General features: G+C 40.3%; 1 protein-coding gene across 9 annotated transcripts in view; it reads right to left on the bottom strand.

Moving 5' to 3' along the window:
- Positions 1-24106, bottom strand: part of LOC138751586 (RNA-binding motif, single-stranded-interacting protein 3) — a 1523265-nt gene that overhangs the window by 597835 nt on the left and 901324 nt on the right. The gene's annotated exons all lie outside the window — the stretch shown is intronic.

Genomic DNA, 24106 nt, shown 5'->3' with positions numbered 1-24106 from the left:
GTGACTTTGAGACAGGAACCTTTGTGCACGCAACTTGGACATGTACCTTTTGGGTGGAACTAGGCCAAGTCCTAGAAAAATATTATAGGTAAAGAATTCCCACAGGACCCAGAATTGTTCCTGTTGGGAATCATAATGGACATAAGATATACAATGAATCTGTCTACATTTCAAATTCAATTCATAATGATTGCATTGGCAGTGGCCAGGAATTGTATAGCATTACCTGGAAATCTGACTCCTGTCTGAGCATTACTCTCTGGAACACAGAAATGCAAAGCTGTGTTCTCCTGGAGAAAATTACTTACAGCTTAAAAAAAAGTATAACCCCTTTGTGAAAATTTGGCAACCATATTTAAATTCCACAGGAGCACAATTGTAGTGTGGACCATCGAAAATTGCCGCCCTACCTTCCCCATTTATTCCTCGATTGGTGGGGGAGGGGGTCCATCCCATCCCAACCAGAAAAGTCAAGAGAAGAACACAGCCTGAGCACTGGCCACCATGCTGTGACAAACCCATAAACCCCTGATATATGTCTCATACCTTTGCTGCGACTGTCTTGAATGTTGTGTCTAACTGTGGTTAGGCACAAGTGTTAAATGTTGAGGGTGTGGAGTGGCGGAGGGTGGGAGGAGGACGGAGAGAGCTTGAACTCTGCAGAAAACCTTATATAGAATTGATAGTTGCAAATTGTAGTCAACGCTGAGACTGTTAACACTGACACTGATAATGTTGATAACTGAGTTTAAATTTGGAAAATCATACATAAAATATTCAAAAAAAAAAGAAATGGAGGGATGAGTCAGTATGTTTGTTGATGATTGAAAGGCTGGAGATGTTGTGGATAATGTTACATTGTCATAAGTTACAGCATTTCCACTGAAGTTAGTGGAGGCAAGAACTTGGGGACATGGGTTAAGGATGAAAGTAAAATGCTTAAAGGGAAAATTAGGGGGAGAGAGTGGTGAGACTGTGAAGCGTCTGAAGTCTGAAGTCATAGATATGAACTCAATTTTGACATCTACATAGAAACAAAGAAACGTAGAAAATAGGTGTAGGAGTAGGCCATTTGGCCCTTCCAGCCTACACCATCATTCATTATGATCATGGCTGATCATCTACTCAGTACCCAGTGCCTGCCTTCTCCGCATACACCCTGATCCCCTTAGCCACAAGGGCCAAATCTAACTCCTTCTTAAATATAGATAAGGAACCGGCTTCAACTACTTCCTGTGGCAAAGAATTCCACAGATTCACCACCCTTTGAGAGAATATTGTTTTCTTATCTCAGACCCAAAAGACATCCTTAAACTGTGACCCCTGGTCCTGGTTTTCCCCAACATCGGGAACAACCTTGCTGCATCTAGCCTGCCAATCCCTTAAAAATTTTATACATTTCTATAAGATTTCCCCCTCAATCTTCAAAATTTCAGCAAGGATGAGCCTAGTTGATCCAGCCTTTCTTCATATGAAAGTCTTGCCATCTCTGGTATCAATCTAGGGAACCTTCTTTGCACACCCTCCGTGGCAAGGATGTCTTTGCTCAGATAAGGAGTCCAAAACTGTCCACATTACTCTAGATGTGGTCTCACCAAGGCCCTGTACAGCTGCTGAAGAACCTCTCTGCTCCTGTACTCAAATTCTCTTGCTATGAATGCCAACATACCATTCGCTTTCCTCACTGCCTGCTGTACCTGCATGCCCACATTCAATGTCTGATGCACGGTGATACCCAGGTTTTGTTGCATCTTTACTTTTCCTAATTGGACACCATTTAGGTAATAATTTTCTCTCCTGTTCTTGCTTCCAAAGTGCATAACCTCACATTTATCCACATTATATTGCATTTACCACTCACCTAACTTGTCCAAGTCATCCTGCATCCTCTTAGCATCCTCTACACAGCTAACCTGCCACCCAGCTTCATGTCATCTGCAAACTTGGAGATGCTGCTTTCTATTCCCTCAACTAAGTCATTGATATATATTATAAATAATTGTGGTCCTTACACTGAGCCTTGCGGTACCCCACTAGTCATTGCCTGCTATTCTGAAAAGAACCCGTTTATTCCTACTCTTTACTTCCTGTCTGTCAACCAATTCTCTACCCACCTCAATACCATACCTCCTATACCGTGTGCTTTAAGTTTGTACACTAATCTCCTGCACGGGACCTTATCAAAACCCTTCTGAAAGTCCAGATATACCACATCCACTGGTTCTCCCTTATCCACTCTACTAGTTACATCCTCCAAAAATTCTATAAGATTCATCAGACATGATTTTCCCTTCATAAAACCATGCTGACTCTGTCCGATAATATTGCACTGCAATCACATCTTTAATAAATTTGATAAGTACATAGACAGGGAATTATGGAGGGTTATGTCTGGGTGCAGGTAGTTGGGACTAGGTAGAATAATACTTTAGCATAGAGTAGATAGTCCAAAGGGACAGTTTCTGTGCTTCGTGGCCTATGGTTTAGACAGGATGCAGAATTGGGCAGAGAAGTTCAAGTTGGACTTAAATCCAGATAAAGTGTGAGGTGATGCACTTTGGATGATTGAATTTGAAGATGGAGTACCTGGTTAATGGCAGGATTCATAACATTATGGAGGAACAGAGGACCTCAGGGTCCAAATCCCTAGATCCCTCAAAATTGCAGCACAGGTGGTTAAGAAAGTGTATTGTGTGCTGTCCTTTATTAGTCAGGGAATTGAGTTCAAGAGACATGAGATAGTGTTGCAGCTCTATTAAACTGGTTAGACCCCATTTGGAGTATTGTGTTCAGTTCTCATCAACTCATTCCAGGAAGCATGCAGAAGCTTTAGAGAGAGTGCAGATGAGATTTACCAGGATGTTGCCTGGATTGGAGAACATATCACATGAATTAATGTTGACAGAATTAGGGTGCTTCTCTTTGGAGAAATGAAGGATGAGAGGTGACTCAATAGAAATATATAAGATTGTGAAGGGCTTAGATAGAGAAGACAGCCAGCACCTTTTTCCAGATGATAGCAAATACCAGAGGATATCTGTTTAAGGCAAGTAGAGGAAAGGTTAGGGGAGATGACAGAGGCAGTTATTTTTATTTACAAAGGCAGTGCTGGGTGACTGGAATGCATTGTCAGGGCGGGTGGTGGAGGCTGGTACAATACGCACATTCAAAAGACTCTAAATCTGCACATTGATGAAAGAAAAATTGAGCGTTATGGGTGCAATGAAAGGGAAAATTTAATTGTTGTGGAGTAGAATTACATAGGTTGGCACAATATCATGGACCAAAGGGCCTGTACGACGCTGTAAAGTTCTAAGTTCTATGCTCTATATAATTAACTGGAATTGTATTAGAGTCATTCTCATAAAAGTGACATCATTTCTTTTTATGAAGAATATCAATTTTTACTTGCCATGCATTTCTTAAACAATCTGAAGGGTAGGATCTTTATACCAGTTTCAGATCCTTTTAGGTCAATGGCAGTGGGGGTGGGGGTAGGGGGTCAGGGGGTGGTAAATATACAATACATCGGCATGACATAAATTTTTCTTCAATATTTTTTTCCAGAAATATACTTAATTCATAAATTTGAAGTATTTAATTTTGAACCTTCATATGCCAACATTCACAGCACCAGACACAAAATTCAAATAATATTAAACCCCAACCAACCAATTTTCCCCTGCAACCGCTGCAACCGTGTCTGCCTGTCCCGCATCGGATTTGTCATCCACAAACGAGCCTGCAGCTGACGTGGACATTTACCCCCTCCATAAATCTTCGTCCACGAAGCCAAGCCAAAGAAAGAAATAATACCGAAGTAGGCCCTTCACCCTTCATGCCTGTTCCACCATTCAAATAAGACCATGGCTGATTCTTTACATCAAGAGGGATGTGGATAATTCCCACCCCCCCCCTTAAAAAAGGGTATAAAATAGGTTCTTGGAACGGAGAAAAAATGGAGGGTTGAACAGTAGGAAAATTCTGGGCAGTTGTTAGAGTAGGTGATTAGGTCGGCACAATATTGTGTGCCAAAGGGCCTGCACTGTGCTGTAGATATCCGTATTTTATGTTAATACCTACTTTGAATGACAGATCCCATATTTTAGGACAATAACCCCTGGTACTAGACTCGCAAACCAAAGGAAGCATCAATTCTGGATCTAAGCCATCTAGCTGAACCTGCATGTTAATTTTCAGCGATTTCTGTACAAGACCACCTTAGCCATCTGACCACCAATATCTTCGAATTCTCATGATTTTAAATTTACAATCATTTTCTATTGATTTAAAAAGCCTAATGATGTAATTAATCTGAAATATGAAAATGTCAGAAACACTGAGGGAAGGCAGCATCTGTGGAAAGAAATGGAGCTAACCCTTTAGGTCAGACACATTTCATTGGAATTCTAAGAAAGAACAAATTGGTAATTCTGAGTTGCAGAGAAGATAGCGGGAGTGGGGCTAGGGATAGGGCGTAAGTATGACCTTTATTTTATCTTTCCTAGTTTATACAAAGGGTATCTGGCCTGAAACCTTAACTCATTTTTTTTTCCATAGATGTTGCTTAACTTGCTGAAGTCCTTCAAGCATTTTCTGTTTTCTGCCATTTTTCTATGCATCTTTTATTTTGACACAGATTTGATCAGTCAATGTAGAATAGACTTAAACTCTCCATTTTATCATACACAGAGACAAACATTTGCAATCCATGCTAAGTAATCTTGGGTTGTATTTCTTCCTGAATATTAAACAATGTTTTTGTAAGTGGATCTAAATCTGATCAAGCCTTGCATCCAAAATATTCATGATCAAAAAAAAAGTAACCAGAAAAGGCTGAGCCAATTATGACCAAGAATATAGAAGTTAGTTCTATTCTGAAATTGCTCAGTGGCTGGCATCTTTGCCATTGACATTAATGCAGCTGTATCAAGGAAATAATGTTGAAATAGTTGCCATTTTCTATCTTCCTCCCCATAGGCTGATATTTTTAATATTAAACAATTTGAAACTGTTGGCACTTTAAGTAACTTGTAATAAAGAATAACTTAGTTCATCCACTTCACAGTTTGCCATGTTTTTCAATCAAGGGATTGTCAAGACTATGAACCAATAGTGAAAGTTGGATTTCCCCAAATTTCATTTATGTTCTGACACATTCAAAAATCTCTGCTTCTGGGAGGACTAAAAGAACATTTGCCATGAACTCACACTTTAGCATGTAAGAAGAAATAAGCTTGCATTTATTATTTATTTCATATGAGAAAATATTATAAAAGAATACAAAATAAATGGCAAGAACCACTTCATTTTTTAAATCTAAAAATATAACATCTTTTGCATTTATTATCACCATAACTGTAATTGCTACATTGCTTTCTGGTTTATATATCAACTGAAAAACAAGCAGGTAACCCCCACCCTGCCCAAAATTTTGGCCTTTTGTTCAATTGGAAGTAAAATCCTTCATTCTCCCTGAGAGTTAATGATGGAAGGGCAGTGTAACAGCCACCTGTCCAATTTCCAGTTCTCTGCCATTCCTACATTAGGCAACAGGGACTGCAAGGAAAATGGTAGATATAATTAGTACAACAACAATTATTTTATTTTATGGAATTGGACAAATACTACAAACCTTTCCAGGTCTAAATTTGCAAAAAATCAAATGATTTTTGCTGGCTTCAAATTATCTCCTTTTTCTGATAGCATAGAATTGAATAACTCCTGTAACACTGCCTGCTCTTCCTGTCTTTCAGGGGAGGGGGCTGAAATGTAAAAAAAAACTTCCATTTTAGCCTTTTTTCCATTGACATCCCAGTTAATTGGCTGTGTGGTGTCCTGGGATAGGAAGCCATTTGTGCTGTTTCCATTGGGCCATCTTTAACTGGGACAGTGATTGCTTTTCCACTGAACACAACTCATCCCCAGAGATCAGAGAGTGTACTTTCATCTGGAAATGGGTGACTTTCTGCCATCCTTTTTTGAGTGGTTCAAATGGCACTGACTCTGGGGATATGAGTAGGGAGCCATCAAACCCTGGCGTGAAATTACGACATTTGACACTGGCGTGATGGCTTTTTTCTTTTTCCACTGGACCCTGTCCCAGTTAATTCCTGGGACAATGTGTCAGTGGAAAAGGGGCAAATGACTGCCGATAAAACTATATGCTCTTTTGTTTTATTTATTCATCAAAAATTATATGGTATCAAGAGCAAGTTAATTGAGGACAGGATCTGTGACATCATTTTACAACTGCACAGGATATTACATTTGGAGTACTATGTGCAATTCTGGTCACCCAGCTACAAGAAAAATATTACACTCAGGAGGATGCAGAATAGATTCATAAAAGCATTATCAAGACTGACAGAGTTGAATTATGAGGTTAGGCTGGGAATTTTCTCCCTAAAAACTGATGGAGAATCTTAAAGGTTTTTTAAAAATCACATAAAGCATAGATAAGTCACGGCCTTTTCCACAAGCAGGGGAATCTAAATCTAGAGGGCATAGATTTGTGAGAGGGGAATGATTTAAAAAGGCACCTCAGGGTCACCTTTATTTTGTGACACATTCCATGGGAAGTGGTAAAGTTCGGTGCAACACCAACATATCAGAGGCATTCGGGTACATGAATAAGAAAAATAAAAATGCTGGAGGAACTCAGCAGGTCATGAAGCAGCCACTGAAGGTAAAGATATATAAGCAATGATTTGGGCCTGAGCCCTTCTTCACACTATGAGAAAAATTAGACAGGGGTCAGAATTAAAAAGGCTGGGTGAGGAGAGAAAAAAGGGGGCACAGACCAACAGACAAAAAGCCATAATAGGACATGATGGGAGATGGGAGGAAACCTGAAAATTGATAGGGGAGGGGCTGTTGGCTCTGTGAGTGCAGAACTAGAGAGGGGGGAAGGGGTGGAAAGAGGGAGCAATAAGGGGGGGGGTGAAAGAGGGGGGGGAAGAGGGGGAGGGGTGGTGAGAGGAAGGGGGTGGTGAGAGGGAGGGGAGAGATGAGGTGGGGAGGGGGGGGGTGATAGGACAATGCAAACCAGAGAATATCACATTAATGCCATGTGGTTGGAGAGTGGCCAGACAGATATAGGGGTTGTTCTTCCAATTTGTCAGTGCTGTCAGTCTGGCATTACATGAGACAGACCAGACATGTTGGCATGGGAATGAGGCAGGGAATTGAAATGAGTACATGGAGAGAAAAGGTTTATAGGGATATGGCCCAAATGAATACAAATGGGATTAGCTTGAGTGGCACTTTGGTTTGCAAGAACAAGTTGGCTGTAGAACCTGTTTTTGTGCTGTAGAATTATCCATCGATTCATCCTTTATTTGGGGAATAGGTCTCCAGAAGGTAGGTAATGAAGCATTTTATTTAATGTACTTCTGGTGAGAATATTCCTGCAATATTATTGAGTCAAGTTTCAATTTATTGTCATTTTAATGAAACAGTGTCATATTACATGAAATTGCTCTTGCCTTCTGTAAGGCAGACAGATTTACCATTGGCAGAAATTGCCTGAAGCGCCTCTTACAGTCAGAGAAAGAGAAGCAAAGGAGAGTTCCCCCAGAATCACTGATTGTCCATAGATTCACCTCCAGTGCCTCTGTAGCCTCCACAGCCACACAGCGTCCAGTCCAAACCATTGGCAACTCCCCAGATCCGAACTTCTGACCCGGTCAGGAACCCCTCAAGACCTCTGGCACCCCCTCGCATCCTGGTTCTGACACTTGGTACCCATTCAGAGAGTTTTGAACCAGTCCCCAGCAATCTGCAGCCCAGCATGAATCCCCTGATAGCAGTCTCCAGCAGTCTTCAGCCTCCATGGGTTCCTCACTTCAAGTCCCAGAAGCCCACCACATGTGTCAGCCTTTCAGCTGCAGAGACCCCTCACTGGTCACTGTCCCATGGATCGTCTCGCTACTTCTCCTTTTCAGATGGAGTGATGGTATCGCCATTTTCTGATGCCCTGTGCCAGACTTCCGCTCCCCAGGAGTCTGCAGCCCCTCGTGGCTGCTGCCAATCATAGGCATCGCCATCTTGGGCGCGACCCTGCGGTTCAGGGATTTTAAATAAAACTACTGTTGACTCCATTAATGGGATGTTCAAGGCCTGTACGGAACTGACAGCGGTTGACTTGGCAGTGGGACCATAAAGGAGCGCTGTATTTTCGCTCCTCGCGGGTCCAACCAGGACATTTCAGTTGACAAAGAAATGGCAATATGTTGCCAAGGAAGTTGGAGTGTTACCTGGATGGGAACTTGCATGTGGTGATGTTCCCATCCCGCTTACCCACCGCATATTCTTATCCCTCTGTGTGGTAGAGGTTGCGGACATGGAAGGCATAATTGGAGTGAGCATCTCATAGTTCCAGTGATCCTTACCTTGGCTACTGGCTGTGTAGAGTTTGCACTGATCTCCCTCTAATGATTAAGGGTTTCACTGGGTGCTTTACTTCCCCTGTCCCATGCTGGTATAGTAATTGGCCACTGTAAATTAATGCTGCTGTAAATGGCAAAAGAATCACTGGAATTTAACGGGTAATGGGCTTGTGAGAGAGAGAACAAGTTGCAGAGTTTCAAGAGGATTTGCAGGAAAATGCAACAGATGAGATTATTCTGCTGGGAGGTGCCACAGACTTATTGAATCTGATATCCTCCTTCTGACTCACAAATAAGTCAGTGAACAAGTAATTCTGATGTTGGGAATCTTAGGACAATACTAAGATGGATCATCTACTCCACTTTTCTGGCTGACAGCAATTGTAAGTCCTTCCGTCCTCCCTTTCACACATACTTGCTGAGCCCCACCATGATTGAGAATGGTGATATTCTTGCAGCCTCCTCTTCCTTTTCCCTATGGCAGTTTTATTATCCAAAGTTAATAGTTGGTACAGTAAAGATTCAATTGCTGTTGGTCTGGAGTCATATTTCCCAATGGATATACAGTCGAGATATTGCAGCACAATGGTCACAAATCACAAATTTTTCAGTTAATAATCTGTAACAAAAATATCAGTGTTAAATAGGTGGGATCTGAATTTATGTCTGTTTAATTTCAGTTATGTTGTGATTTAATAATTTTGTCATCAGCACAATGTAGAATTCACAGCATAAAAACACATCATTTAACCAAATGGTCCATGTGCAAACCTGCATCCAACCTCACTCTTCGACTAAGTTTATCAGCCAAACTTTCCAATTTACTTTTGCCCCATTAACTTTTGTAGCTTTCCTTAAATACATGCATAATCTTTGCCACAATTATTTCATTGTGGAAGCATGCCCTAAATATTTTGCAGCTGGGTAAACAAATCTCTATATACCGGTAGTTCCTCATTGTCCTACGTGTATTTATAAACGTATTTAGGCTTTTACTCTGGCAATCATCTCAGTTCTGAACTGGTATGATACTTTTCAAATCAAGTCATACCCAGATTTGATATTTTTAATACAACTTCTGTATTTATCATTTCTTTACTTGAAGACATGATCCCTGTGTTTGTTTTATTTTCCTCAGTCTTCATAACCTGCAACACATACAAGGATGACGTGCATGCCGCTGTCAGGATGGTGTATCCAAGGAAGGCATCCAGTCTGGATGGAGTACCAGACTGAGTATTAAAAATATGTGCAGACTAACTTACTGATGTACTCATGGACATCTTCAACATCGCACTCTGCAAGGGCGTGGAACCCACTTGTTTCCAACAGGTGTCAATCGTACCAGGGCCAAACAAGAGTGTGGTAACCAGCCTAAATGACTATTAACGAGTGGCACTCCATGAAGTGTTTTGAAAGGCTGGTGTTGAAGCATCTCAAATCTTGTCTGAGCAGCAAAATGATCCACTCCAATTCGCCTATTATAGCAACGTGTCTATGGCGGATGCTATCTCACTGGCTTTACACAAAGCCCTGGAACACCTGGACAGCAAAGATGCATACAACAGGATGTTCCTTATCCACTACAGTTCAGCATTCAACACCATCATTCCCTCAAAACTGATCAGCAAAGTCCAAGACCTGGGACTCAACACCCCACTGCATAATTGAATCTTGGATTTCCTCACCTCCAGATCATAATCAATGAGGATTATTAAAAACATCTCCTCTACAAGCTCGATCAATACCAGAGCACAACAGGGCTGCGTTCGTAGCTCCCTGCTCTACTCACTAGGTACCTATGACTGTGTAGCTCGGTTCAACGACCACACCATTTACAAATTTGGTGACGATACCATGTATAATTGTATAATTTTTTTTGATATTTGTCAATTAGTATACTCCTTATTATAAATTTAATATTTTTAAAATGATGTGACTCTGACTTGTCGAACCTTGATCCTGTTGCTCTTTCTTTTCTATATTCTTTCTTTTTATCTGCCGTCTGTCCCCTTTTCTTTCGAATCTAGGGAGGGGGCACTGAGAGAAGAGGGACTCTTCTTTCCTTTTTTTTTGGAACTTATGAATGTTTTTTCTATGATTTTATATCCAATGTATTATTGTTATTATATTAATTGAGTCCAAGATCCTGTATTTTCTTAAAACAAGTTAAATATTCAAATAAAAGTTTAAGACTCTCCAGTGATGGAGTTGCTAATGACCTGTAGCTTGATTTCCAAGTTTTGTTTTTAATTTTAATTTTTCCAACTCATATAGAACAATTTTACATACATCATATAAATAGTATTTTAAAATTACAGAGTCTCATATGATTGCCCAAATCTCACCCCCCCCACCCTCACAATTGCTAACATTAAAAAAAATATTCCAAAAGAGGTGTGTTTGATAATGCCCTCATTAATTAGTCCACATCTAAATCTTCAGGAATATTCCAAGCTCTATGCAACACTGAAAACACGAATCCAGAATTTCAGATCTTAAACTGTGTAATTTTTGCAGTGTAAGGTATAATTGGTGCATAAAATTGTAGATTGTAGATCTGCATACTTGATAATCCATAGTTTCAGCCTATACCTTTCCTAAGCCTTGTGAAATATGCTATTTTTATTGAAAAGCTGTAATAGCTAGTTCTATTCTGATGTGTACACTTGTACAATTTCATGCATTTTTTGATTTAAACAATTTTATTTAACACTTTCATTGATTGAAGATGATAAGCACCATCTGCTTCTGAGGCCTCTGTTCGTTGTTGGCCTCCATGTTAATTTTGGATAATATTACCATTCAGCTGAATTCCCACTGTGCTACAGCTGTTTTACATCTGGTTAATTTGCAGAAATTGACACAGGTTTGAAATGTTTCAACAAAAATGGTGATGGTTAGAAATGCAAACACAGTCTTAGATAGTGGCACTTTAATTGTGCAATGTGTTCCATATAAATTTAGATCTGTAACAAGGAGTGAAGGTTTTGAAAGGTATTCTATGGTGTTTTCCTTTGAAATTAGATTTTAAAATGTCAGGCTATAGAAAATTAATTTAACAATATGAATACTAGGAATAAATTGTACTTTAAACCTTGAAAATTCACAACATAAAATGAGCTCATTGAAAAGATTATTGCAATGCTTAATATCAAAATGAAGTTTTTTTTTCCTTGGATGTTGGAATCACTGGAAACATCAGAAATTAACACCCTACCATGTTACCATAAAGCATAAATCAAGTAGGTTGCTCAGACCTGGATGGAAGTTATGCTTGTTAGTACTGTTGGAATTTCACTCACCAAGACAAATAGATGTTTGTCATTCACATTCTGTACTTGTATCTTGATGGGAGTCAGATGATACAAAGTACTACCTACTGCAGAATATTTAGCATCTAACTTCTCTCGTAGACTCATCTTCTACAGTAGTGGTCACTTTTCTGAACTCGTAGCCAGAATTCCGGATCACTGAACCAAAGGCACAAAGTTAGATTTCCCATCATGGATGCTGGGAAGTTTAAATTTGTGCAATTCAATTAATCTGGAACTGGAAAAAGGGACCATAAGTAGCAGAAATCATGAAGCTGTCAGATTGTTATTAAAGCCCTCATGGTTCACCAATGGAAAGAAATCTGCCATTCTTACCCATTCTGGCCAATACAAGAGTCCAGATCCACCAATGAGCTCTGGGCAATTAGGAAGGGAAAATAAAAGGCACCATTGTTATTCTACCATTTAATCATTCATTATCTCTGACTGATCACAGGTGATCCCCTGCAGTTCTCTGAAGCTTTTCATCTCAAATATATCCCAGTTATCAATTTTGTTGCCTGCTGCTTTAATGTTCCATTTATCTGTTGCCTCCTGCACTGTTGTAAGAATACCAAATGTAAGTTTGACAAAGAACATTAATGTTGCATTCAAAGACACTGCCACCTTCCAGACTCAATACCAAATCTTCAACCTATGAACTTAAATTCTCTGCATCAGAACAGTTCATTTATGATACAAATCAGATTCATTAATGATATTCACTCAACCATTCATTTCCCACAGCCTTATCTTCTTGGCAAGTCCTACAGTCCTGCAATTTACAACTTTTACCAGACAGAAACTGCAAATGCTGGAATCTTGAGCAAACAATGAGTGCTAAAGGAACTCACCAGGTCAGGCAGCATCCATGGGTAGAAATGGTCAGTCAACGTTTCAGGTCTGGCCCCTTGATCACCTCCATAAAGCATTCTGACCTGAAATGCTAACCATTTCTACCCATGGAAGCTGCCTGACCTGCTGAGTTCCTTTAGCACTCACCATTTTTTAAAAATATTTTGTGTTACTTTGTCTGCATTCTCACTCTCTAATTACCCCCAACTTACAGCTTTTGTTCCATTTTTGTTCTCTCCATCTACTTCGATTTACCTACTGACTGGATGTATTCTGCAATTTATCTCCACAACAACTATGGCATCACTTTTCCAGAGATATTTCCTTTGCTTATCCATCCCTTCCACACCTCTCTGTAAATTACTGCCTTCTTACAATCAACATTTTCTCACTTTTCTAGTTCTGATGAATGGTCTTCAACCTGAAACACTTACTCTGTTTCACTTGCCATGGTATTGCTCAAAGTCAAGGATGGGAAAAAAAAAGAGACATTCTCAAGGACAAAAGAAATATTCCCATCCATCCAAGGGGAGGTCGTCAACCATGGGATTTTGCTTAAAGTGTGCTCTATTATCATTTTTGGGGTACAGATGAACAACAAAATCTTTTCCTCTCATTTTAAACAGATTTTTTTTTTTAAATTGATCCAACTGACAAACTGGGCAAAATATATGGAAACACAGGACTATGGATGGATGCAAGGCTTGGGCATTCTGTAGTATTTCTCACCAGTCTAATCAGAATAACAGAATCTGGAAAGGGGCATTGGAAATCATTGAACAGAATGAAAAACCTGAATGGCAAGCACAAAATCATTTTATTCTTCCTTCAAATATCCATGAAGTTATCCAAAGAACAAAGAAAAGGGAGGGTAATTACATCTGTATTTACTTTAGCCTACATAAATATTTCACAACTGCTACTCTAATCTTCTTGAATGACAAATTTATAATTCAAAATTTACTTTCTCTAAAAATCAAACACCAAACTGCAAATTGAGTTAATTTTCAAAATGCCAGAATTTATTTTTGCAGTCAGTAAAAGATACGAGACAAATAACTAAAATAGTAAACTGCCTTTATGCACTAACTCCTGTTCATTTCAGAGGTATTTTCTAAGCAATAGAGTTTGTTTTGACAACAAGAGAAAACATTTGGCATGTGTTATCTCTTTTCCTCTCAGGAATCACAGTTTAAATTCACAGCTCTGCAAAGTATCAACAAAACATATTCGCATTCACATTTATAAGTGTGAAGAAGGGAAAGATATCGTCCTTATGAATTTTATGTTTAAGGTGGACAAATTCAATGAAAAGTCAGTGGCATGCACACATCTAAATATCCAACATGACATCTGGTGATGCACAAGGGTAAATTTTGATAAAATAAACAGACTAAACTGTAATCAGGAGATGGCCCAATTAGGTAGGCATATTTGATTAAACATGGCATTGGAAGATCTGAGTTTACTGAACTGTGACAATAACAAACCAGTCAATGTTCAAACACAATGCTGGAGAAACTCAGAGAATATATTGGCTTTGGCTATAAACACCTAATAACCTATAGTAAAGAGTTTACAAAAAACAGTAAAAGAACAATGCAGAATTTCAACTATTTTATTTCATCAGTCTGGATACCTCAAAAGGTATATATAAAGTATTGAAGCTGCAATAGCTAAAATTGAGAAGCCCAGTCATAAAGGACTGATATAACAAAAAAATGTGGTAGCCATAATAGCCCTTGGAGCATGTTCTTTACCCGGGGCAATCAAGAGTGCAGTAGATTAATTCAAGATCTTCACCCTTCTCTTCTCCATTGGCCTGACGCTTTTATTTTATTTGAGCACGTCTAAAATTCTGTCACTTACAATAGAAACAGGCCCTTTGACCCTTGGTAAACAATGGCACCCATTGCACCAATTATACTGATCCCATTTACCCACATTCGGTTGATTGCCAGGACAATTCACGTGTGGACAAGATGCTTCTCAAATGCGTAGGTATCTTCTTCAGACAACATGTTCTCGATTCCAGACACTCTTGGATCTCTTCCAAATTTTCTCCCTCTCACCTTATACCCCTGCTCTCTTCCTTTACACATCTTCACAATAAGAAAAAGACGACCATATACCCAATCTAATCCTCTGATCAATTGTGCATTTCTCTTATGTTATCTCTCATCCTCCTCCATTTCCCAGTCTCTGCAAACCTAAATTGAAATGCTCCAATTCAGGCACTACCTTGGGTGAGTTTCCTCTTGAGAACAATCACATTCTTTTCATAGAATGTTACAGCACAGAAACAGGTTCTTTGGCTCTTCTAGTCTGTGCCAAACTATTTCCTGCCTACTCTCACTCACCTGCACACGAACCATATCCCTCTATACCCCTCCCATCCACGTACATGTCCAAATTTTTCTTAGATTTAGCTCATCCCATATTCCCTCCACTCTCTGAGTGAAGAAATTTCCCCTAATGTCCCCTTTCACCCTTAACCCATATCCTCTAACTTTTATCACACCTAACCCCAGTGGGGAAAAAAAGCCTGCTTGCATTTACTTGATCTATCCCCATCATAATTTTGTATACCTCTATCAAACCTCCCCTCATTCTTCTATACTCCAGGGAATAAAGTCCTACCTTGTTTAACCTTTCTCTGGTAACCACCTCAAGAAAATTGATAAGATTGGTTAAACACAACTTACTATGCATAAAGCCATATTGTCTATGCAAATACTTGTATATCCAATCTCTTAGAACATCTTCCAACAACTTACTCACTACTGACCTCAGGCTCACCAGCCTATAATTTCTTAGGTTAATTTTAAAGCCTTTTTTAAACAGTGGAACAATCATAAAAGGAGTAATAACAGAACACTTAGGCAGAAATAATAGTATAAGGGCTAATCAGCATGGATTCCTTAAGGGTAAGTCATGCTTGTCTAACCATCTGGAATTTTTTGAGGATGTGACAAAGAGGGTGGACTTGGGAGAGCTTGGGAGAGCCAGTGGATGTGGTGGATTTGGACTTCCTAAAGGCCTTTGATAAGGTACCGCACGGGAGACTAGTGGGCAAGATCAGGGAGCATGGTATTGGAGGTAAGGTGCTGACATGGATAGGAAATTGGTTAAGAAATAGGAAACAAAGGGTTGGGGTAAGCGGGTCTTTTTCAGGATGGCAGGTTGTGACGAGTGGAGTGCCGCAGGGATCGGTATTGGGTCCTCAGTTGTTTGTAATTTATGTAAATGATTTGGATGAGGGGATTATTAATAACTTGAGCAAATTTGCAGATGACAAGAAACTGGGTGGCGGTGTGGGGTGTGAGGAGGATGTCAGGAAAATGCAGAGGGACTTGGACAGGTTGGGGGAGTGGGCTGCTGAATGGAAGATGACTTTCAATGTAAGCAAATGTGAGGTTATCCATTTTAGGGGCAATAATAGGAAAGCTGAGTATTATTTAAATGGAGACAAGCTAGGGAGTGGGGAGGAGCAAATGGATCTGGGAGTACTTGTTCACCGGTCACTGAAGACTAGCATGCAGGTTCAGAAAGCTGTAAAGAAGGCAAATGGCATGTTGGCTTTCATAAAGAGGGGATTGGAGTATAGGAACAGAGACGCCCTTCTGCAGTTGTACAGGGCCCTGGTGAGACCCCACCTGGAGTATTGCGTCCAGTTCTGGTCTCCAATTTTGAGGAAGGACATACTAGCTATAGAGGGTGTGCAGCGCAGATTTACAAGGTTAGTTCCAGGGATGGCGGGGTTGACATATGCTGAAAGGCTAGAAAAACTGGACTTGTATCCGATGGAGTTTAGAAGGATGAGGGGGGACATGATTGAGGTATACAAAATTATCAGGGGGATAGACAGGGTGAAGTCAGATTACTTGTTCCCAAAGATGGGGGAGACGAGGACTAGAGGGCATAGTTTAAGAATACAGGGTAGGCCCTTTAGGACGGAGATGAGAAAACATTTTTTTACCCAGAGAAGTGTGAATCTGTGGAATGCTCTGCCACAGAGGGTGGTAGAGGCAGATTCGCTGATTATGTTCAAAAGAGAGTTAGATAAGACTCTAGAGGGCAAAGGAGTTAAGGGTTATGGGGATAAGGCTGGAAAGGGGTACTGATGGTAGTGATCAGCCATGATCTGTAAAATGACGGTGCTAGTTCGACGGGCCGAAGGGCCTACTCGAGCTCCTATTGTCTATTGCCTATTGCACCCTACCCATGGCTAAGTACATGTTAACTTTATCTGCCAGGGCCCCTGCAACTCCTACACTAGCCTCCCTCAAGGTCTGAGGAAATACCATGTCAGGCCCTGGGGAATTTATCGACCTTTATTTGCCTTAAGACAGCAAGCACCTCCTCCTCTTTATTGTGTTGTGACCAGAACTGTACACAAAACTCCCAAGTATCGCCCAACCAGGTTGTAATGTGGCAATCTAATTCTTATAATGCATATGACAATAAACTTATTATCATTATTCCTTACCACAGCGGACAAACATTAACCTCTCAAAGCCTTCTTCTTTAACTTGTCATTCATTGCTTTTACTTTCAGGGACTTATGGACTCAAATTCAGAGTACAACCGTACAGACACTGACCCTTCAGCCTAACTTGTTCATGCCAGCCATGCCTGTCCCATTTGGCACATAACCCACCCAACCCCTTCTATGTATCTGACTAAATGTCATTGAAATATTACAGTTGATCCTATTTGTATTACTTTCTCTGGTAGCTTGTTCTAAATATCCGCCACCTCTGTGGGGAAAAAAAACCTGTGACTCATAATTTTAGAAACCTCTCTAAGGTTTGACTATTGCTTCCGTGGCTCCAAGGAGAAAAGTTCCAAGCTATCCAATATTTTCTTCTAATTAAAATTAGTCTTTGTAATATTGTCGCAAAACTTTTCTGCACCTTTTCCTTTAGCGTGCTGACCAAAACTCCCAACAATCCTCCACATGCAGTCTCACCAATACTTTGCACAGTGGTAATATCATATCCATTCTCCTATACTCGATACTGTGAGCCATGAAGAAAACATATCAAAATCCTTCCTCACCACCCTGTGTCACCACTTTAATGGAACTACATGCCTGTACCTTCCAGTCTCTGTTTTCTACAACTCGTTCCAGGACCAATAGACAATAGACAATAGGAGCTGGAGTAGGCCCTTCGGCCCGTCGAGCCAGCACCGCCATTTTACAGATCATGGCTGATCACTACCATCAGCACCCCTTTCCAGCCTTATCCCCATAACCCTTAACTCCTTTGCCCACTAGAGTCTTATCTAACTCTCTTTTGAACATAATCAGCGAATCTGCCTCTACCACCCTCTGTGGCAGAGCATTCCACAGATTCACACTTCTCTGGGTAAAAAAATGTTTTCTCATCTCCGTCCTAAAGGGCCTACCCTGTATTCTTAAACTATGCCCTCTAGTCCTCGTCTCCCCCATCTTTGGGAACAAGTAATCCGACTTCACCCTGTCTATCCCCCTGATAATTTTGTATACCTCAATCATGTCCTCCCTCATCCTTCTAAACTCCATCGGATACAAGTCCAGTTTTTCTAGCCTTTCAGCATATGTCAACCCCGCCATCCCTGGAACTATCCTTGTAAATCTGCGCTGCACACCCTCTATAGCTAGTATGTCCTTCCTCAAAATTGGAGACCAGAACTGGACGCAATACTCCAGGTGGGGTCTCACCAGGGCCCTGTACAACTGCAGAAGGGCGTCTCTGTTCCTATACTCCAATCCCCTCTTTATGAAAGCCAACATGCTATTAGCCTTCTTCACAGCTTTCTGAACCTGCATGCTAGTCTTCAGTGACCGGTGAACAAGTACTCCCAGATCCATTTGCTCCTCCCCACTCCCTAGCTTGTCTCCATTTAAATAATACTCAGCTTTCCTATTATTGCCCCCAAAATGGATAACCTCACATTTGCTTACATTGAACGTCATCTTCCATTCAGCAGCCCACTCCCCCAACCTGTCCAAGTCCCTCTGCATTTTCCTGACATCCTCCTCACACCCCACACAGCCACCCAGTTTTGTGTCATCTGCAATTTGCTCAAATTATTAATAATCCCCTCATCCAAATCATTTACATAAATTACAAACAACTGAGGACCCAACACCGATCCCTGCGGCACTCCACTCCTCACATCCTGCCATCCTGAAAAAGACCCGCTTACCCCAACCCTTAGTTTCCTATTTCTTAACCAATTTCCTATCCATGTCAGCACCTTACCTCCAATACCATGCTCCCTGATCTTGTCCACTAGTCTCCCGTGTGGTACCTTATCAAAGGCCTTCTGGAAGTCCAAATACACCACATCCATTGGCTCTCCCGAGTCCACCCTCTTTGTCACATCCTCAAAAAATTCCAGAAGGTTAGTCAAGCATGACTTACCCTTAAGGAATCCATGCTGACTAGCCCTTATACTATTATGATTTATATTTATCCATTAAATTCCATTGGCTGTTCCTTGGCCCATTTTCTCAGTTCATTCAGATCCTTAGATAACCTTCTTCGCTGTCACTATTCCATCAGTTTTGGTGTCATTCGCACACTTATGAACCATGCTGACATAGTCATCCAGGTTGTTAATATAAATGACAAATAATATGTGATTCTACCTTCTGGATCAGTCTACTGTGCAGGACATTGTCAAAGGTCTTGATAATACATACTGCCTTTCCCTCACCAGTCTTTCTGGTCTCCTCTTCAAAAAACTCAGTCAAATCCATGAGATGTTCACAGTCACGCTGTCTATCCATGATCCCACCACCAGACACATATTCCCCTCTTCTCCCCTTTCAGCCTTCCATAGGGTCCATTCCCTCTGTGACTTCTTAATCCGTCCCCACCAATCACATACCACCCCACCCAGCACCTTCCCCTGTGGCCGCCGGAGGTGCCAGACTTGCACCCATACCTCATCCCTCCCCATTGTCTGAGGCCTCAAACAGGCCTTTCAAGTGAAGCAACACTTCATTTGTGTATCTGAAGGATTGACTTACCGCATTAGTGTTCCCTTTGTGGCCTCCTCTCCATTGGAGAGACCGGGCATAGATTGGAAGACCACTTCGCTGAGTTCCTTCACTTCATCCACACCAGTAATAGAGACCTCCCAGTAGCCAACAATTTCAGTTCTGTGTCATACTCCCATATTTACATGTCTGTCCATGGCCTTATGTACAAACCCACCAAGACCACCCATAAATTGGAGGAACAACACCTGATTTACCTTCTGGGCACTCTCCAGCCAGATGGCATTTACATCAACTTTTTGGGTTTCTGCTTGTTTGGATGCCTACAGACATTTTTCATACCTTGATGAAGGGCTCAAGCCCAAAACATTGGTTATATATTTTTACCATTGCTATATAAAGGACACTGTTTGACCTGATGAGTTTTTCCAGTATTGGGTTTTTATTTACGCATATATACACATTAACATACCTTACACACATAGACATATATGCGTGTGTGTAGATGTGTATATATACATCTTTTGAGTGTGTGTGTGTTTGTAGTTATATGGCGAGCTCTCCACTGCCACCATGACAGAGGTGCACCAAAGAAGAGGTACAAGGACTGCCTAAAGAAATCTCTTGGTGCCTGCCACATTGACCACCGCCAGTGGGCTGATATCGCCTCAAACCGTGCATCTTGGTATCTCACAGTTCGGCGGGCAGCAACCTCCTTTGAAGAAGACCACAGAGCCCACCTCACTGACAAAAGACAAAGGAGGAAAAACCCAACACCCAACCCCAACCAACCAATTTTCCCCTGCAACCGCTACAACCGTGTCTGTCTGTCCCGCATCGGACTTGTCAGCCACAATCGAGCCTGCAGCTGACGTGGACTTTTACCCCCTCCATAAATCTTCGTCCGCGAAGCCAAGCCAAAGAAGAAGAAGAAGAAGAGATATATATATATATATATATATATATATATATATATATACACACATGTATTATGTATATACAAGTATGTGCATGTGTGTATATACAGTATATGTGCATGTATGCATGTATATATGTATATATGTGTATTGTGTGTGTTTTTGTAGGTGTGGACGCAGGGACACAGAGACACACACATAATAGTTTGAGTTGGCAGATGACAAGCCATTTGTGGAGACAAAATGTCTGCTAATTCTGCAGGTGAAGCAGGAAGATGAAAATCTTTATGATGGTTTTGAGATACTGAGAACAATGGAGTGTTTGCTTCATTAAAAACTGAAGTTTTTGTGTACTCAGGGAAGACTGCTGGTCAAACCAAGAGATGATCTGCTGATTACCTATGTTTTTAAAGTTGAAGCTAAGTAATTAGAGTGCTGAGAGATGGCAGCTGTACAAATAAGCAAGTTCTTGATTCAATTACCTGCACAAAGAAGCTGGAGTCTGTTGGCTCATGATTCATACTTTTGAAGAAGCATTATGAACTTCAAAGACAGAAATGATGTCACATGTCATGTGATGAAACATTTCAGAGAAACATATTACTGAACAAGAGGCATTTTGGAAGGAGAAGAAGTTGACCATGCTGTGGGGAAGACAGGAGTGAAGATACAGTCGCCAGATTAGGTACTGTTGCATGTTACTCGTGGTCAAAGGAGAACACAGAGTAAGCGGCTTTTGAATGAGATAGACCACTTCTGACTGTCTCTTTAATATAAAGAAGGCAGGCTCATTGTGTCCATGGAATCGGTTACTTTTGATTAAGAAAGCAAAAGTAATCTTGCATTTGAAACATAACCATTTTCTCCTTTTCAATATTTTTACTGGTTTTATCAAATAAATGTTCCATAGCTACATAACAATAAAATTAAGTATTAATAAATCTCATATAGCATACAAATAGTACTGAGACCTATGTTACATTAAAAAAGAAAGATAAAAAGAAAAACACTATACTCAATATTTCATTCAATACCCTCCCTTTTGAGGCTACTGATTAATATAATAACAGTCCACTTTTAATAATAAACAAGGAAGGTAAACATTGGGTTCAAAAAACAAAAACTAGTTAATCTTACAAATTTTGGAAATAATTAAGAAAAGAACCCCATAAAGAAACAAAGTTAAGATTCATTTCAGTTGTGGAACATCTAATTTTTTCCAAAGTCAGACATGCCATCACATCAGACAACCATTGAGTATGATTGGGATGGACAGCAGATTTCCATCTCATTAATATGGCCCTTCTAGTGATAAGGGAGGTGAGGGCAACTACATGGGATTGTGAAGCAGTCTGAATTAAACGAGAGGGCCCACTTACTCCAAAGAGAGCAATGAAAGGATTTAGAGTCAAATTAACACTAAAAACTGAAGACAAGGTACAAAATACCCCTTCCCAAAAAATGGGAAGAGAAAAAACATAACCAAAACATATGGTACAGTGTACCTTCTTCAGTTATACATTTATCACATTTAGAAGAGAGATTGGAATAAAATTTGGCCAACTGAACTTTGGAAAAGTGGGCCAAATGTAGAAACATAACAATTTTTAAATTATTACTTAGGCCCTTGCCTGAATTTGTGAAATCAATGTGGAAGAAAATAGCCACTTCACTCTCTCTCTGAAAAGAGAACAGATTCATAGTGTGGAACACAGATCCCGAAACCTCCATCCAAGAAAGGAAAATTCACTCATAAGAAGAAACATTGCTCTGAACCTAACCCTACAAAAAAAATTGTGTCTTTTAAAGAGGTCTGATGATTTTGTGGTGACACATATAGTTGTAGAGGCGAACTGACCCCGCTTGTCACGCGCAGTCAGCGGGGCAGCTGTGGCAAGCCAGACACAACCTTAAAGGCTGCAGCATGGAGTTCAAAGAAAAGCAGCTTGTGTTATTCGTGCTTTCAGCTTGTCGTCTCAGTCTTTTCGCTGCACTCATGCACAACCCGCTACAACTTGATGCTTCAAAGTACTTCACAATTGCTTTTGAGCAACAATTTCATGCTTCACACTTACTTTTTTGAACAGCAGTTAAGACTTTGAGTTTCAACACGTAAGTTTTATGAGAATTAACTTTAAAATCATCTCTTCAGAATGATACTTGAACTGTAATGGTTTGGGTTTTCCCCCCACACACACACACAAACACATACACCCACAGACACGTACAAATGCGTATACACACATGCACACAGACACACGTACACCTACAGACACATACACACATGCGTGCGCGCACACCCACAGATACATACACATGCGTATACACACATGAACAACCCCACTGTGCACTAATGTATGTGTAAGTTACAGTTAAAATTAGAGTTAAACAATAAGTGTAACGATATTAATAATTATAATACAAATTATTGCTTTTGAAATTCCCCTTGTTGCTGATCTAGAACATAACTACACACACACACACACAGTTATCGATGGTTAGTGTGAGCAGTTCCGTGGGCATTCAGCATTCACACTGACCACAGAAAGAAGATGTTTCTTAGCCTGAGTGAATTTTCTTCTTATGAGTGAATTTTCCTTTCTTGCATGGAGGTTTCGGGATCTGTGTTCCACACTATGAATCTGTTCTCTTTTCAGAGAGAGAGTGAAGTGGCTATTTTCTTCCACATTGATTTCACAAATTCAGGCAAGGGCCTAAGTAATAATTTAAAAATTGTTATGTTTCTACACTTGGCCCACTTTTCCAAAGTTCAGTTGGCCAAATTTTATTCCAATCTCTCATCTAGTCAGGATGCTCTCAATGGACCTCCTGTGGAAAGTTGACATGATGGTGGCCATAGGCCTTTCCTGCCTCAGTCTTCTCAGGAGCCCTTCCATTTACTTTTCAGAACCTAACCTTGCTTTCCCTCAGGGGTTGCCAACCTTTTAATTTTTAATTTAGACATACAGCAAGGCAACAGACCATTTCAGCCCACGAGTCTTTGCCGCCCAATTAACCTACACTTCTGGTACATACTCATGGGCCAAAATTAAAAATTTAAAGGTTGGCCACCCCTGCTCTAAGTGCATCACCTCACACTTGTTCTGAGAATTAAGTTTGAATCCATGTTCTCAACACTTTCAGGAACTGCATGAAAATAAATCTCATCTCCACTCCAGAGATTCTGAATTTAATGGAAATTAATCACTTGTATGTTGGTTAAAAGGAAAACTACTGCATGTTCAAGTCAGGTATTTCCCCTTGGGAAAAATAAGTTAAATCCTGGTGATTCAATCAGGGACATTTGGACCACGGTCTCTCTGATTGTCTCTTGACATACCAACCTTGGCCTCACAACAATAACAATGGATTGTCACATAACTAACAAAATTTAAATTCAAAAGATTAAAGACATCAAATTTTAAAGCCACATAAAGTACATTTTAGGTCCAGTTACTTAACATACTCAAGATGGATGAGTAATTAATGAGAAAATGGAGAACTCTTACGCTTGCAAAAAATATCCTGAAATCGTTTTTCAAACCATGATCTAATCTGTAGCATAACATACTTGGTATTGATCAATGCTGGGTTCTGATTTATATTTAGTATTTGACGGTTACATTGGGCTGAGCA

The sequence above is a fragment of the Narcine bancroftii genome, chromosome 1 (genome assembly GCF_036971445.1).
Source record: "Narcine bancroftii isolate sNarBan1 chromosome 1, sNarBan1.hap1, whole genome shotgun sequence".
Taxonomy (NCBI): Eukaryota; Metazoa; Chordata; class Chondrichthyes; order Torpediniformes; family Narcinidae; genus Narcine; species Narcine bancroftii.
Note: the sequence above shows the minus strand (reverse complement) of the source record. Positions and strands in the feature narration are given on the sequence as shown.